Source organism: Schistocerca gregaria, chromosome 4 (genome assembly GCF_023897955.1).
Source record: "Schistocerca gregaria isolate iqSchGreg1 chromosome 4, iqSchGreg1.2, whole genome shotgun sequence".
Lineage (NCBI taxonomy): Eukaryota > Metazoa > Arthropoda > Insecta > Orthoptera > Acrididae > Schistocerca > Schistocerca gregaria.
Window position 1 is genome coordinate 30,579,678 of NC_064923.1, and position 17,076 is coordinate 30,596,753.

General features: G+C 46.3%; 1 protein-coding gene across 7 annotated transcripts in view; it reads right to left on the reverse strand.

Moving 5' to 3' along the window:
• The window catches only part of LOC126267963 (neurexin-1a), a 1,982,806-nt gene that overhangs the window by 981,530 nt on the left and 984,200 nt on the right, over nt 1–17,076 (reverse strand). The gene's annotated exons all lie outside the window — the stretch shown is intronic.

Consider the following 17,076-nt stretch of genomic DNA (forward strand, 5'->3'; position numbering starts at 1 on the left):
CCAATGGCACCCCATACCATCAAGCCAGGTGATACGGCCGACCGGAGTGGGCGAGCGGTTCTAGGCGCTACAGTCCGGAACCGCGGACGCTACGGTCGCAGGTTCGAATCCTGCCTCGGGCATGGATGTGTGTGCTGTGCTTAGGTTACTTAGGTTTAGGTAGTTCTAAGTTCCAGGGGACTGATGACCTCAGAAGTCCCATAGTGCTCAGACCCATTTGAACCACGTGATACGTCTGTATGGTGATGACGAATACACGATTCCAATGTGCGTTCACCGCGATGTCGCCAAACACGAATACGACCATACAATGAAGGCTTTCACGACCGGATGGTACTGTTGTTGATAATTCTTCCGGGTTATATGGCCGTCGTCCATGGAACACTTCTATTCCTAACGTTTCGTCCAATACTACGTTGCACATCCTCAGAGGTATGGCTGGTCCTGTTGAGTCCTGCCGACTGACGAGTCGGGCGCCGGAGAGCGGCCTAAGTACCGAGGAAAGTGGTCCAGCTTGCACAGAGTAGCAGAGAGAAGTTTACCATTGAAGTGGAAAAGACCAGGCTATTTAGTTTCTCGATGTGTTAGTCATGAGACAAACCGATGGCAGTCTAAAACATAAAGTGTTTCGGAAGAGCACGCATACTTATAGATACTTACATAAGAACTCCAATTATCACCCTCAACAAAAAAGAGGTGTTTTCAAAAGATTTAGTGGACCGGGCAAAACGGATTTGTACGCCGGAACATCTGGATACGGATGTGAATCATCTGAGACAGGCCTTCGAAAAGAATGGGTACTCAAACAAAGAAATTAATAGAGTTTTAAGACCTAGTTACAGCAGGCCAAAGGACAAGCATGGTACACAACAATGGAAGAACACGGTGTCTTTACCTTTCATTAGTAAGGTTACAGATCGAATCGGCAAAATTTTGCTGAAACATTAAGTGAAACCGGTATTCAAACCTAGCAGAAAAATAGGACAAGCGCTTCGTACTGTTAAAGATAGAAGACCATCATTATCATCTAGTGGTGTGAATAAAATTCCGTGTACTTGTGGCAAGGTCTATATTGGTATTACGAAAAGAAGTGTGAATACGAGGGTAAAGGAGCATAAAAGTCTTTGCCGACTGGGTAAAATAGATAAATCGGCCGTTGCGGAACAAGCACTTCAGTCCGGTGACCATGTAGTTAAGTTTTCTGAAACTAGAGTTTTAAGTGCTGCCACGAACTATTATCCACGACTGTATAGGAAGGCTATTGAAGTATATAAACATGAAGATAATTTTAATAGAAAAGAAGAGGCCTTGAAATTACGCGAGATATGGACAGTGGCGGTACAGAATCGATAAGTGATTTTTATCTATGACGGACTATTATCGATAGTTACATTTTATCTTTGACTAGTTTTCTCTCTGCTACTATGTGCAAGCTAGACCACGCCCAATTTCCTCGGTACTTAGGCCGCTCTCCGACGCCCGACTCGTCAGTCGGCAGGACTCAGCAGGACCAGCCATACATCTGAGGATGTCCAACGCAGTATTGGACGAAACGTTAGGAATAGAAGTAGTCCATGGACCACGGCCATAAAACCCGGGAGAATTATCAACAACGGATACGACCATCGTGATGCTGTAAACAGAACCTGGATTCATTCTAAAAAATGACGTTTTGCCATTCTTGCATCCAGGTTCGTCGTTGACTACACCATCGCAGGCGCTCCTGTTCGTGATGCAGCGTCAAGGGTAACCGCAGCTATGGTCTCCGAGCTAATGGTCCATGCTGGTGCAAACGTCGTCGAACTGCCATTGGGATCCAGCACGGCGTTCCGCATTACCCTCCTAATTCCACCGATTCCATATTCTGCTAACAGTCATTGGATCTCGACCAACGCAAGCAGCAATGTCGTGATACGATAAATCGCAATCGCGATAGGCTACAATTCGACATTTTTTCAAAGTCGGAAGCGTGATGGTACGCATTACTCCTCCTTACACAAGGCATCACCAGGCAACGCCGGTCTACTGCTGTTTGTGTATGAGAAATCGGTTGGAAACATTTCTCATGTCAGCACGTTGTAGGTGTCAGCACCGTCACCAACCTTGTGTGAATGCTCTGAAAAGCTAGTCATTTGCATATCACAGCATCTTCTTCCTTTCGGTTAAATATCGCTTCTATAGCACGTCATCTTCGTGGTGTAGCATTTTTAATGGCCAGTAGTGTATTACATACATTTTAACTAAGTTACAGTAAATGTAATTTCAAAATATTCTAATGTATTAACAGCATTCGAGGTTTATATGAATGACGGGTTAGCTAAGTAGCTTTTGTTTCAAAAGTCGTGTGCGGTCCCAGTCTCTGTACTGCTGTGCTCTGACTGTCGCGTTGCTCCTGCACAATGTGAAATGGGTGACGTTGCTTCTGGTCCGCGGTGGAACATCCACGTGGAAAACGCTTAAAAAATGGCAAACGTTGTTGTTCTTAACGTTTTTACAGGTTTACCTAAGTAATCGGCTTTCAAGTATCCGAGGACTTGTATTTAAGACAGTTATAGCGTTTTGTAATGCGAGATGCGTAGCGTTGTAGGATCGTAAACTGGTATTGTGTATTCCGTGGACTGGTGGTTCAAATCTCGGTTTGGTCTCCTTTCTCGTTCAGTGTGAAATACCTTCATATTTTAAATCTAAAATTCATCAAATAGTAGCTAATTAACACAGATCAAACCATTTTTATTACAAATGCAAGTCGTTTTGTTTCCAATTACATAACGTACGCAGAATTCCTGTTTTCACTGCGAATATAAAATCTTAATTATTGACATTTATAAAGGCTTGTAAATGAAGTTTTTTAAATCATGAAAACGTAACAAATTACATTTTTCCGACAAAAATGAAAAAGCAAATACTCTTATTCTTTATATCACAGATGTGGTGCCACACGAGTCACAGTGATAAGCGTCTAAGGAACATGAAAAACAATAATTTTCAGAGCATCGAGCACACCATACTAACACTGTATTTTTTACAGCTGACTTCGTACCACTGTAATATGAACGCAACAGAACTGATCTAGAGCCAAGTGTCGCGAGAAATGACAAATGTACTGGAGCTGACGATCGACGCCTCGCCTCACGTCAGGGGGGTATAGAGTGGTAGGGTGCGTCGAAAGAAGAGGACGAAATGTGGCGCTCGGCTAGCTTCGTAGATTCTCTTGTTGACTGGCTCAATATCAAAGTCGCAGACGACAATTTCAGTACTGAAACGTCCTTCTCAGATTCCGATGTGGAAGGAATTCAAAGATTACTAGACGGCTGACCGTAACTAACAAACTATACGGGAAAATCCCTGCAATATGCTTTTGTGTCACACATAGCCGCTCACAAAAATTACCCTGCGTTTAGGTCACGAATTATCATAATTTTTCTTTTTAACCACAATACTCAGTTAGCTAAGAACCAGAGCATGTCATGCTTTCCGTCTGGTCCCCTAAGAAGAGTGCGGCATTGCTAGAGTTTTGCTGAATATCATTTTATTCTCTTTAAGAATTGAATGAAATTCGAAGCTATATTGTTTTTCTGCTCGTCTCCTAAGGTCTTAACTGCAACTGTGACTACAGGCTAGCGTGACCGGCTGGCTTGTCAGTGCTGTCCGAGTTACATGAGCCGATGAAGTTGTTGTCCCGTGTTCTCGCTTGATCGAGGTGCGCGTAAAGCAGAACATAAAACTCATCGTTATTACCGCACTAAGGCGCAATCTAGACAATGAGATTCCAGCGAACGCGGAAGAGCACATAGTGTAATGTTTACACCAGGTTTATTCTTAGGTGAACACAGTGTAGTGGCGCAAGCCGCGCAGAAACTGAACGACCGTAGCTTCTTCACGACGGCCTCACTGTGCTCCCAGTTGAAACAAACAAACCCCGCGATGTTTGTAGTGTGCCACGCTTTCCTGACCACTACGTTGCTTGAGAGCTGATTCGCGTTCATTGAGTTTGCGTTGTTCTTCCGAGTGACGCCTTTAATGCATGAGGTTTAATGTATTAAATGAAATTTTTTGTCCTCGTCAGCGAGTGAGAGCAAAGGACACCCTTTTGACGGGTCTGCAGGTCGCGGAAAGCCGACCAGCGGACAGCTGGCAGCCGGGCAGTGGCGCGAGCCCCGCCGGACTCGTCTAACGAGCGGACATTGTTAAGGGAACACAGACACGCACACTGCCTCGCGAATAAAGAAAGCAGCGTGAAGGGAACTTCACGGCTTGAAAGAGTATACAACATTACGGCACAGATTTCTGTGTCGAGCCAGATTTACGAAGAACTCGGCAGTACGAGGAGACCCCCCGGGGCCTGGACGCACGCACTGGTTCGTTGGGGGACAGGTGTTACAACCGTTATGAACCGGTCCTCCGCGTCCTGGAGCAGAGCTGGTGGAGCTCAGGTTCTGTCGGGGATAGGGCTGGCCGTCTCAGCGTCGACAGAGACACGTGTCGTGGCTGCACGAGCCTTGTCCTGTTGAAAAATAGCAACACGTTACTGTCGCACTAGAACTGAAACGTAAGGATGGAGGACATGCGTGATAAACAGTTCAAAGTTCCTTCTATGGTTCCCAGCCGCGACCCGAAGTCACATCCCATGGGTCCCTACACCGTAACGCCAAGAGCAGCTCGGCTGTGGCTTTCGTAAACACTGAAAGAACAGGTCCTCTCCCCAAGAAACCGACTACTCACCTACGGCGGTCATTCCGGGTAAAGCAGAACCGCGATTCATCGATCAACGTAATATGTATATGTGTTTAGGACTTACGGACCCTGAACGTCGATGTTATGAGCGCCTTTACACATATTAAAGGAAACGGTTGTGGATAAACGTCTAAGATTATTGTCATACAGCGAGGAGGTAACTTGTAAAACGACACTCATTCACTCACTCGCACCTCACTCGTGTATATCCAGTCACTGTACCTCACGGGCCTTAAAACAACGGTGAAGAGTGAAAGGTGTTGTACGTCGGATTAAAACAGAAGTAAAACCAAAGAAGACCTCTCCCTAAAAATTTAGGATACAAGTTGGACACACCTGAAAACTGTTAACCACACTCGTTTGAACGTCATTTTCAACCTCACTTAAAACAGAGTGCAGATCTGCCGCCAAATCTACAGCTGCCGTCTGGTCTGAAAATAAAACACAGTCGTCCGCAGCTCGTGGTCGTGCGGTAGCGTTCTCGCTTCCCACGCCCGGGTACCCGGGTTCGATTCCCGGCGGGGTGAGAGACTTTCTCTGCCTCGTGTTGACTGGGTGTTGTGTGATGTCGTTAGGTTAGTTAGGTTTAAGTAGTTCTAAGTTCTAGGGGACTGATGACCATAGATGTTAAGTCCCATAGTGCTCAGAGCCATTTGCACCATTTTTTTTAAACACAGTCGAATAAAATGTGGCGTTCAGAGATCTGCGCGCATGGGGCTGTGGTCCATACGAAGACGAGTAAGGAGAACCTCGTCCCATCGTCGTCGCTGAAAGGAAGTACGCCACGGTGGCGCAGTGGCCTTTACTGGACGCAAGTCACTCTCCGTCACCGCCAGCCACTCGTCCGGCTGGAAATAGACAGCGTGCAGGAGGATGGCGCACTGAAATAACGGAGAACGACGACACGCTTCCGTGGCTGCTAGATCCGCCCTCTCGTTTCCTGCAATAGCCGTGTGCCCTGGTACCCAGCAAAAAGACACCTCCTCCCCTACTCACTGTAGCTGGAGGCCACACTTGATATTGTGGTGCTAACGGTGTAGAGAGTGACGTCTCAGACAGAATCGGAACAGACAAAAAACTTAGCACTGGAAGAACGACTCATCTGCTCCAGTGCCCCCTATATGGCATATAATTCTGCGTCGAAGACAGTCTTGAGGCAGTCGGACAGCTGCTTAGTTGTAGTGCTCATATAAAATGTCACAAAGTATAGCATTAAAAACCGAAGCACGCGTGCGATCTCTCCTATATTGCACCAAATTCCTGTATTGCAGTGGCCACAGTTAAAACCCTGGGTTTTAGGCTGGGCATGCTCTTCACCAAGTGACTCCCACAGTAGAATACGACATCATCATCATCATCATCATTATGACGAGTACTCGGTTGCGGTCTAAGGCACCACTCTAATGGGGAAGATTGTACTGTGGTGCTAACCAGAGGTGTACAAATTCCCCTTGCAGCCTGCTTGCCCCTAGCTCGTCTGCAACCATTCATTTAGGTCAGCCTGCCGCGACGTGCGCGTGTACTGAGGCATAGTGCGTTATGCGGCCGACTTGGGCTCCCGCAAGCCCGCGCTACCTGGGTTCCCGCAGGCCTGCCAAGCTTCACGGGACCCGCTCAGCTTGCTGCGCCTGACAACAGGTTGCGCTGTCAAGCTACCGTGGCTAGAGTAGCCAGGTAGTTAGCCCGCAGTTCATTTATCGCAACGGCGGGGGCAGCACAATGAAGAGGACGAACTTTAGTGAGATTGAAAAAAAATTGACAACTGGCGAATACATGGTGGTAACGAAACAGAGCACGAGTGCCGCATGGGAAACGTTTTCGTGTGTTTATAAGACCGCTTCAAATAAATCGGTAAGTGTGTCTCAATGCAAACTATGTAAAAAGCTCTTAAGTACTTATTCGGCAGCTTCGAGTATGTTACAACATGTTTGCAAATTTTACAAGCAGTTCCCTCACTCCGTAAATGTGGTGTCACCGCCAGGCACCACACTTGCTTGGTGGTAGCCTTTAAATCGGCCGCGGTCCGGTAGTATACGTCGGACCCGCGTGTCGCCACTATCAGTGATTGCAGACCGAGCGCCGCCACACGGCAGGTTTAGAGAGACTTCCTAGCACTCGTCCCCAGTTGTACAGCCGACTTTGCTAGCGATGGTTCACTGACTTCTACGCTCTCATTTCTCAATTCTAATTCCCTTGTCATGTTCCAGACCTCACGCCAGCCTGCGTGAGCTGAGACGCGTGCATTTCGGCCTCCTTTAGGAACACGGTTGACTCTCGTGTCAACCACAACATTGGCGACGAGAAGTGTTCTTATCTAAATTGCCCTAATTTACTTGTGTAATGGCTTCGCCACAGTCTCCAGATATATTGTCCGAATTTTATCGCTTACAGAATCAGCAGACGCAGGCCTTACTGGATGCCCTTGGACAGCTCGCCCAGGGTCAACGTGCGATGCAAAACGATGCGGCAGCAGCCGCTTCGCTGCTAACGCAGCCACAACACGCTGTTGCACCCACTTTTCGACCTTTTGATGCTGCACTGGAAAGCTGGACGGAGTGGTCAAGCCAATTTGGATTCCATCTCGCCGCCTACAGAATTCAAGGTACCTAGCGGCAGCCATTTCTGTTGTCTTCCGTCGGCATGAATACGTACCGTGTGATAGTCAAATTATTTCCCCGACGCGACGTAGCAACTCTGTCCTACGAAGAAATTTTGTCTGCCTTAGATGCATATTTCAAAGAATCAGTTAATGTAGTTGCCAAACGGTATACCTTCTTTCGTACAAAACGTACGGCAGATCAGACTAATCGGGAGTGGGTTGCAACCTTGCAAGGCCTTACTAGAGATTGTGCTTTTGAGTGTAAATGTGGACTCCCTTCTTCATATACTATGGTACGTGATGCAACTGCACAGAACGTTTCTGATGTTCGTATAAGGGAACAACAAGTGATGGACATATTGGATCGGCTGGACACACTTGACTTTGCTCAGGAAGCATTTGAAACTTCGCCAGCAGTGTGTCAGGTTAAGCGGCCCGCCGGGCGAGCTGCACGGAGCAGTAAACAGCCCGCGCGCCCGGCTGCGCCGCTGCCGCCAGGCTCTTAGCCACGTGTGCCGCGCAGGCAGACTAATGCAGTGATCAAATCATGCCCGCGATGTGCTACTAGACATTCGCGGGAGAATTGCCCGTCACGCCAAGCTATTTGCTTTTATTGTAATAAAAAAGGACATGTTCAGAGGGTTTGCCAGAAAAAGCTCAGATCGGAAGCTCAAACCCGTTCCAGGCCCTTTGCTTCGCGCCGGAATCGGAATCGAACCAAGGATACTCAGGCTCGCGAACTTTCGCCCATGGAAATTCATGTAGTCCATTCCACTCCGCGCAGTGCCACTCTCTCTAATAGTGACTGTGTTCGTCCCAAAAATAGTGTGCGTCGACATCGCCGGAACTCTCGTCAAGTCGCAAGTGATTATGTACCAGTGTCAGTTCACATTGCACGAGACAGTCGCTCTTGTCGTCAGCAGGACAATAAACTTTTTGTAGACTTGGACATTAACGGCAAAGTGATACCATTCCAGCTCGATACATGAGCTGCAGTTTCACTGATCAATCAAGACACAAACTGCTGGGCACACCTCCGTTGCGTGCCGCAAATGTTAAGTTATCTAGCTACTCCGGTCAAGATATCCCTGTGTTAGGACAGTGCAGCCTTTTGGCAACATACAAAGGACAAACAAAACTTGTCATTTTACGTCCTCCGTTCTTCTTCTGCAGTGAACTTGTTCGGTTTCGATTTATTTCACTTGTTTAACTTGTCTATAGTAAATAAGGTCCTACCAGTGAACCAGACTGTGCTTTCAGACAGTGTTTCTCGTCTATGTGAAGAATTTGCAGACATTTTTGCACCGGGCCTCAGTTGCGCTAAGAACTATGAAGCACATTTTGAACTGAAAGTAAACGCGCAAACGAAATTTTTCAGAGCGCGCAATGTTCCCCATGCATTGCGTGATGAGGTCGCAAACACATTACACGAATCAGAATCACAAGATGAAATTGGACGTGTGCAGGCTTCTCTCTGGGCATCACCCTTAGTAATTTTGCCACAACCTTCCGGAAAGTTGAGACTTGGTGTGGACTTCAAGGCAACAGTGAATCCAGAACTAGTGATTGCAACTTTTCCTTTACCCCGCCCGGAAGATCTTTTTGACAAACTGTGCCCGGGTAAATATTTTTCGAAGTTGGACCTAGCAGATGCGTACTTGCAACTACCGGTGGACGAAGAATCCCAGCGCGTTTTGGTGGTTAACACACATCTTGGTTTGTATCGATTCAAACGACTGCCATTCGGGTGTGTCTCCGCCCCTGCATTGTTTCAGCAATATCTACAAACTGTTTGTGCGTCGGTCCCTACTGCAGCAAATTATCTGGACGATACTGTGATCTCTGGAAAGACGGAAGAAGAACATTTGGCCAATCTCAGAACATTATTTCAGGTCTTGCGACAAAATGGTCTTCGCTTGCGGAAGGACAAATGTGTGTTTTGTGCTCGGGACTTGCCATACCTGGGACATGTACTCAATGCCCAAGGCATACATCCCAGTTCCACACACGTCCGTGCCATACAAGACTTGCCTTCGCCGCAGAATTTGAAGCAGCTACAGAGTGTGCTGGGAAAAACAACTATTATCATAAATATATTCCACACGCCTCTTCCATTTCAGCTCCGCTTCATCGCTTACGCCGTAAAGGTGGTCCGTTCGTCTGGACGACGGAATGCGACCGCGCCTTTCGCCAGTTGAAATCGGCCTTGCTTTCCAATACTTGCCTTACGCCATTCGATCCCCAGAAGCCACTTTTGTTTATGGTGGATGCATCGGATTTCGGGATCGGAGCTCTGCTTGCGCACAAAGATGGATCGCACGATAGCCCTATTGCCTTTGCGTCCAAATTGCTCTCGTCTGCGCAAATAAATTATTCACAGACCGAGAAAGAAGCATTGGCTCTCGTATTTGGTGTTATAAAGTTTCATGATTTCTTGTATGGTCGTCACTTTACCATAATCACAGACCACAAACCTTTGACATCGCTTTTTCATCCGACCAAGCCTGTACCTCCACGTACAGCGCAGAAATTCATTCGTTGGTCTATTTTCCTCTCGCAGTACCGCTACGTTATCTTGTATCGGTCCACTGCTAAGCACGGAAACGCCGATGCGTTGGCCCGCTTGCCTGTTGCTGAGGATAGGGCATTCGATTCCTCCGAACTTGCTTGCATGTTCATTGATGCGGAAACCGATGACGTGGTCGAATCGTTTCCGATTGATTTTCGTCGTGTTGCTACAGCCACAGCTGCCGACCCTGTCCTTGCTACCGTTTTCCATTTTGTTGCTACGCAATGGCCTTTGTCGAAGTCACGGATCGGGGACCCGTTGGTTCGCCGATTTTTTGCCCACAAGGAGAGGCTTTTTGCACGACGTGGTGTTTTGCTGTTGCGTTCTGATAATGATCAGTCCAGGGTCGTGGTGCCACGTTCGTTACAGTCCTCTGTCTTACAGCTTCTCCACCAAGTATAGTGCGAACGAAACTACTTGCTCGTCAGCACTGTACTTGGTTCGAAATCGATGCCGCGATTACGAATATGTGCTCTTCTTGTATGGTGTGTGCCGAACAACATTCAGCACCACCGCGGAAATTCTTTTCATGGCCAAAAGCCACTTCCCCTTGGCAACGCTTACACATCGATTTTGCTGGTCCATTCTGGAATGCTCGATGGTTGGTTGTGGTAAATTCATTCAGTAATTTTCCTTTTGTTGTCCGGATGTCTTCCAAGACGTCATCTGCCACCATCCAAGCGTTATCCGCTATCTTTTGCATTGAAGGTCTTCCACAGACTGTTGTTTCCGACAATGGCCCACAATTCATGTCAGCAGAATTTCAGTCATTCTGCAGGGCCAATGGTATTCAACACCTGACGTCCGCGCCGTTTTCGCCACAGTCAAACGGTGCCGCTGAACGGTTGGTCAGGACTTTCAAGTCCCAGATGTTGAAGTTAAAAGAGTCGCATTCTCGGGAGGACGCGTTATTGCTCTTTTTGTCCTCGTATCGCTCTCAGCCCCGACATGGTCGCTCGCCGGCTGAGTTGCTCCACGGTCGCCCTCATCGAACCTTAATGTCTTTGCTACATCCGCGGCATCAGGTTCCTGTGCAGCGGCAGACACCTGCTTTTGCTCCAGGCGACGTTGTCTACTATCGCCACTACCGAGGTTCACGGCGTTGGCTCGAAGGGCGCATTCTTCGCTGCCTCGGCAGCGCTATGTATCTGGTTTTGGGGGCCTCTGGTGAGGTGCGTCGGCATCTCGATCAGCTGCGCCTCTCGTCGCACGGGATCTGCCGCTCGCCGTCTGCTTTCAGCGACGGTGCCGTCCGGTCAGCGCCCCGGGGACCCATCTACTGGCTCGCCTCAGCCCCAGGTGTTGCCGACGCTGCCTTCCATTTTGCCCCATGGCGACGCGCCGTCGCCGCCGTCGCCGCCGCCGCCACCGCCACCGCCGCCGCCTGTTCTCCCGCCGGCGACGCCTGCAGTGGACGCGTCGTTGCAACCGCCGGGCGCCTCCCTGGGTCACACGCCGATCGCTTCCCGTGACCAGTTGTCCTCCGACATGGAACTCTTGCCCGCTCCGGACCATACGTCGTCTTCGCCCGTCAGGTGCCCGGCCCGATGGAGGTCGACCCTTCGGCCCCTCCTGTCTAATGGCGCATACACCGCATGTTGGCGTGCACCCTGGAGCAGGTTTTCAGGCGTTTCCTAGCTCCCCGCGGTCCGAATGGCAGGGTGCGGGTGGCACAGCCTCGCCTGTTGTTAGGCTCCCCACCTCGTCGCATACGTCGACATGCGGTCCTCCCCACGGCTGGCGGAAGCCTTATTCCACAACCGTACGCCGATTTGCGGGGGAGGAATGTGGTGTCACCGCCAGACACCACACTTGCTTGGTGGTAGCCATTAAATCGGCCGCCGTCCGGTAGTATACGTCGGACCCGCGTGTCGCCACTATCAGTGATTGCAGACCGAGCGCCGCCACACGGCAGGTCTAGAGAGACTTCCTAGCACTCGTCCCCAGTTGTACAGCCGACTTTGCTAGCGATGGTTCACTGACTTCTACGCTCTCATTTGCCGAGACGATAGTTAGCATAGCCTTCAGCTACGTTATTTGCTACGACCTAGCAAGGCGCCATGATCAGTTTCTATTGATGTTGTAAATCATGTACCGTCAAGAGCGACGTTCGTTATTCATGGATTAAAGTTAAGTATTCCACCAGCTACGTCCGTTTTTCTCAATTCTAATTCCCTTGTCATGTTCCAGACCTCACGCCAGCCTGCGTGAGCTGAGACGCGTGCATTTCGGCCTCCTTTAGGAACACGGTTGGCTCTCCTGCCAACCACAACAGTAAATATCTTGTAAGAGAACAAATATTTAGTGGCTAAGTACCTGAGACCGTTTAACAGTGTAGAGGGAGAAGGATTTCTTAATTTATGGCAGACACTGATAGACATAGGTAAAAGATATGGCTCAGTTGATATTAAAAATATTATTCCTTCCCGAGTGAAAGTAGGTAGGAAAGTTCAAACCTTAGCTTATAAAGTGCGCAGCAAAATGCTCCCAGATATAGTGCATGCGATTCGTCCTGGTATATGTACCAGTACAATTGATCTATGGACAGACCATTACAAAGGGGTGCATTACATGTCCGTGAAAATGCATTACATAAATTCAGACTGGCGTTTGAATAAATGTGTACTGATGTGCTAGCGCTTCCTGACTGCCCAAAAACTGGCTCGAATATTCGAATTGAGTTGGAAGATCGCTTAGAAACTATGGGTGTTTCTCGTGAAGACATTGCCAAAATTACGTTTGTCACAGATCAGGGCAGTAACATTCTCAAACCTCTCGAAATATATCATCGTCTTCTATGCATGTCTCATAGTATAAACACAGTCTTGAAACATTTTCTGAGCGAACAGTTTGTGAAAGAAAATGTTTCAAATATATTAGCCATTCTTAATACAGTGCGGGCTACGGTTTCCTACTTCAAGAGAAGAGGTCTGTGTGTGAGACTGAACTCATCTTCAAAGCATTGGGTTGCAACTCGTTGGAATATTTATTTTGACATGCTTGTATCAGTCCGTTCTCAGATTGATTCCGTGAAGGCTGTCTTACATAACGAAGGTTCCTCTGATAAGATGTTGGGTTATGACCACCATATAACTGGCCAGCTTATAGCATTTCTTAAGCCGTTTAAAGAAGCCACAGTTGATCTAGAGGGCGACAAGCAGCCAACTCTACATTTAGTACTACAGTGGTTTTATGCCTTAAAAGCTCACTGTACTGTATGGGATAACGATGAAGAGGTTTGTAATTTTATTCCATCTGAATATTATAGAAGCACTTGTGAAATACGTATGTTGATAAAATGTATTTTCAGGACATGAAACCTTTGAAACAAGCCGCCAGTGCCTTCCTATAACAGAAAATGTGCGTTAGTATGTTGTATAAAATTGCAACGTCTATGGTGCCTAACTACCGCACATTAAGAAAGTTAACTGAGGATGAAAAAATTTATGTTTACCAAGCACCACGACAGATGTGTGCTGAAGGTAAGCTCCTAAGGTAATGCATATATTCTTCATCTACATGTACATGGGTACTCTGCAAATCACACGCAAGTGGTTGGTTGAGAGTTCATCGAACCACTTTCAACATATTTGTCTCCTATTCTGGAACTTCGCGCGGGATAAAACATCTACATCTCTCCGACTGAGCGCCGCTTTTTGTATTTTATTCTGTTGATCAGTTCTTTCAATGTAGATGGGACTCAACAATATATCTTCGAATTCGGAGGTGTAAGTTAGTGATAGAAACTTCATATATAGATAGCGCCATTGTTGTAATGATTCCCACCCCAACTCCTGTATAATTTCCGCGTCACTCTTTCCCGTGTTTCACGAAAATACCAAACGAGCTGCCTTTCCTTAGACTCTTTCGACCGCCTCCATCAGTCGTACCAGAAAAGACTCTCCAATTGCGTAGCAATGCTCCAAAAGAGTGTTTTTTCATTAAAACGCCTACAACATTTTCTGTGTGTCCATTGCTACTTAAGTAGGTCATAATTGTAATCAGAGGTATGAAGTAGAATCTACAGCCTTTAGATTTGACTGGTTGATCTTGTAAACGACGTTTAACGGACTTAGTTTAGTACACACACGGATAACCTCTCTCTTTTAATTATTTATTGCCAACTACTAATATTCACACCAAAAATATATATCTTATTTAAATCGTCCTGCAGTTTGTTTTGATCTTCTGGTGACGTTATTCGACGATAAATGATAGCATCATCTAAAAAATATTATAATTTCAACTATGTGTAGTACGATCTTCACATTATTCTGCAAATGTTAATTGGAACCTGTATAGTTTCAGTACAAGTGTTCAATCACAGCACGCAAGAAACAAATCCAGTACCGTACCGAATGGCGAAATTTGAGGACTGGGCCGAAGAGTCTCCTCTCCTACATGATGAAGTCAGCAGATACTTGCAAGAACACTGTGTGAACGAGGGAGATATTCTACAGTGGTGGAAAGATGACTCCCAACGACTTCCTCGACTTGCGTGTGTGGCAAGAAAAATACTAAATACACCAGCCACTAGCGCCTCTAGTGAGAGAATTTTTAGTTGCGCTGGAAACCTAATTAGCGAAAAAACGATCACGTCTTAATGCAGACAGACTTAACGATCTCGTCATAATCAATCTAAACACTAATCAGCAGACACATTAAGAATACAGTAGAACATTAAACAGGAAGCTATGAGTTTGAGTGTAAATTTACTAATTAAGAGTGCAGTTTTCTTTCTTGTGCTTTCTGGGAGACAATTTATGAGATAGAAATTTTGTAGTGCATACAGCTCATTTTTATTTTAGACTAAACTTATGATTTCAATCCTTCCAGGTGACATTTATTATTGTTTCTAAACCATTTTCTCTTACTTGTGTTTGCTAAAGTAGCCAAATATTTTTAGGAGTATGTGGTTTGGCCTAAATAATACTTTCAGGGCAACTGAAGGAAAATATGTAAATATTTTATATTGGTAAGTGTTCTGCAAAATAAAATATTCATTTGTGGATTAAGGCAATATAAATTATGAGTTTAAATTACAATTTATTTTGTTGAGTTCCACACACATTGCGAAATGTAATTTTATTCCTGTATTTTGTATATTAAGGGGAATCCCACAAGCCGGCCTTTGTGGCCGAGCGGTTCTAGGCACTACAGTCTGAAAGCCCGCGGCCGCTACTGTCGCAGGTTCGCATCCTGCCTCGAGAATGAATGTGTGTGATGTCCTTAGGTTAGTTAGGATTTAAGTAGTTCTAGGGGACTGATGACCTCAGAAGGTAAAGTCACATAGTGCTCAGAGTCATTTGAATCCCACAAGCAGGGTCAAGATGCTGAAGACCTAGACACTACAAATGCTTTTAACATGAAGAGCGTCTTTTTCACGAATGTATTGTAGTAGGAATATAATGGAAACTCTGGGCCACTCTCCACAGCGTCTACGTCTGCATCATTCGGGTTCAGACTCGTTGTTTAGGTCTGTGTTATAAGGGTCTACAGACGTCGTTTAGGTTCGCATCATGCAAGTAAACACACGTCGTCTACTTCTGCGTCATGAGGGTCCGAACTATGGTCCCTCATGGCGCAGACCTAGACTATAAGTGTGGACTCTCATGACGCAAACGTAGAGGCCACGAACAATGGCTCATAGTCGTCATTGTATTCCCAGTACTATAGTTTCTAGACGAACTTGATACGAAACAAGTGCTTCGATTGTGTTAAAATGTATTTTAGCAATTTAAAATGATTTAGCGAACTTCGAATGAATTCACAGAACCAGTAAAATACGTCCTGGAAAAGTAGTTGGCTGAAACATACTAAAGTAATATATATATATATATATATATATATATATATATATATTCAAAAACCTTCTCCATGGAACCTTTTGTAAAGTGCTCTATTCCATGCACTGTCCGAAACATTATGTAGACAGTGATGTTCCTCTTGATGGTCAAGTGTGCAAAATTTCTTCAAGATCGGAATAAAACTGTAGGTTGATGTAGAAGTGTGTAAGTAAAGTACCCTCTGCCATGCACCATTCACAATTTTAAGCAAACAGCGCCCTTCATCCTGCTTTGAATATCAAGTGTGCCAAATTTCATCAAGATCGGAATAAAAACGTACAATTTGTCGAATTCTGTTAGGTAAAGTAACCTCTGCCATGCACCCTACGAAATTTTATGTATACTGTGACCTTGCTCTTGGCGTGCAAAATTTCATCAAGATTGTATGCAATACAATGAAAACGCACTTTCTGTTTTCTCATATTTTCCAATTTTTCAGTCGATTTTCCAAAAGTTTTATTTCATGAAAACCTTTCCCTGAAAATTACGAACACAGCAAAAAAAATTTAAAAAATTTTTAAAAAATTAGCAGAATTGGTCCAGTAGTTTTACGCTTATCAACACATTTGGCAATTCATTTTTATTTATATAGATAATAAGCCCGAAATATACGTGTAAAGGAAGAATGTACAAATAAAACGCAATATTTTTTGACCCGAAATTAATATATATAATGTTGGGGTTTGTCTTTTGGTGCTCAGGCAAAATAAAAACTTTCAATTAACGTTCATAATACGCGCAGACTAAACGGGTGCGTAGCGCAGCTCATCAGTAATATGGGCAGGCAAGCTAGTTTCCCGCAGCCCTGCCGGGTTGGGTTCTGCTTGGCTTGGCTGGGAGTGAAGCAGCCTGCCCGTTCTGCTGGCGACGCGCGGCGGCCTGCCCGCCCGCCCACCGGGCAAGCACGGGCGGGTTAAAAGCGGAACATGTACACCACTGGTGCTAACGGCAGCCCACGAGTCGGACGGTAATTCCGTAGCCCGGTTGCTGCCAGTCCGCGAGCAATGGTGCGGGATAACACAAACTGTTGTGGGCAGCCTGTTACTCGTTCTCTAATTGCAGGCGCCCCCCCATGAACCATGGACCTTGCCGTTGGTGGGGAGGCTTGCGTGCCTCAGCGATACAGATGGCCGTACCGTAGGTGCAACCACAACGGAGGGGTATCTGTTGAGAGGCCAGACAAACGTGTGGTTCCTGAAGAGGGGCAGCAGCCTTTTCAGTAGTTGCAGGGGCAACAGTCTGGATGATTGACTGATCTGGCCTTGCAACATTAACCAAAACGGCTTTGCTGTGCTGGTACTGCGAACGGCTGAAAGCAAGGGGAAACT